Below are 1,069 nucleotides of genomic sequence, written 5' to 3' on the forward strand. Positions count from 1 at the left end.
AAGATCAGTGTTCCCATTGTTACTGTTTTCTTGTTCTTGTATTCAATTTCCTTTGGGGAAAAACAAATCAGAGGTCCCTCGCCCGTTCACTTGGCAGGTGTGGGCTATGAAGGCTTCACGGTGAAGCAATCGCAGAGGGAGTGTGTTGTTACCGTATGGTCACGAGGTCTGCCAACCACTGGTTGTAGGCAGGTGTGTCCAAAAGCACTCCCAGGAGCTGATGGGACAGAGATGGGAGCCACGAGGGGTGTGGGAACGTGCCCAAGAGGCTGGGAGTGTCTCAGCCTCAAGTCCTGACTGGCCACTGTCGAGCTGGCTCTTGGCATGGGCACTACCAGCAGCAAAGTCTCCCAGGAAATGAAGATGCTGATTCAGGAAGGAGGACAAAAATAAAGCATGCTATTGCTTGACTGAGTTAAGGAGGTAATCAAAGATAACGAGTGGCTGATGGCTGGATCATTAGCAGGTGTCTGCTTTCCTGTGGCATGCTTGCCTGCTGTTCCTGTAGGTACCACAGAGGTGGTGATGGGTGAGCAGGTTTCAAATGGTTTCAGCACAGCCTGACATCAGTAGCTGATAATCGGAGGCCTTGGTTTCCCCCAAGCACAACTTAGTGTTCTGCCAGCAGTGGAGGGATATGGTTCAACCTGTGTTGCGCTCCAAGGAGCGATCCCTGGTGCTGCTAGCCTCTCCGTGCCCTACTGATGGGTGCAATTTTAATCAGTCTACTCGGCTGGACGCTGCTTCTGGTGAGTGGTTGCTTTCTTCTACTTCCTCTCCCTATGTTCGTCTCCTGTTCCAGTGGAGTGTGAGGTGGAGCAGCAGGCTCCTTTCTTGTCTTGATTTGTTTGTTTTCTGCATCTTTTCCAACCCCGGTGCTCATCAGACCAGAGAAAAGAGATTTAAAACCAGTCATTTTAAAGGTGTGAGACATTCTTAACAATCCATGAATGTTTTCAGGTACCCTGTTGGGCTCCTGGTTTGACTTAGGCGTTGTCCAGGAAGCATTTCTCCCAGAGAGGCCAGAGACTAAGACCTCCTGCTTGGAGCCACCTTGTTACTAGAAGCA

Source organism: Cygnus atratus, chromosome 3, assembly GCF_013377495.2.
Source record: "Cygnus atratus isolate AKBS03 ecotype Queensland, Australia chromosome 3, CAtr_DNAZoo_HiC_assembly, whole genome shotgun sequence".
In the NCBI taxonomy this organism is placed as follows: Eukaryota; Metazoa; Chordata; class Aves; order Anseriformes; family Anatidae; genus Cygnus; species Cygnus atratus.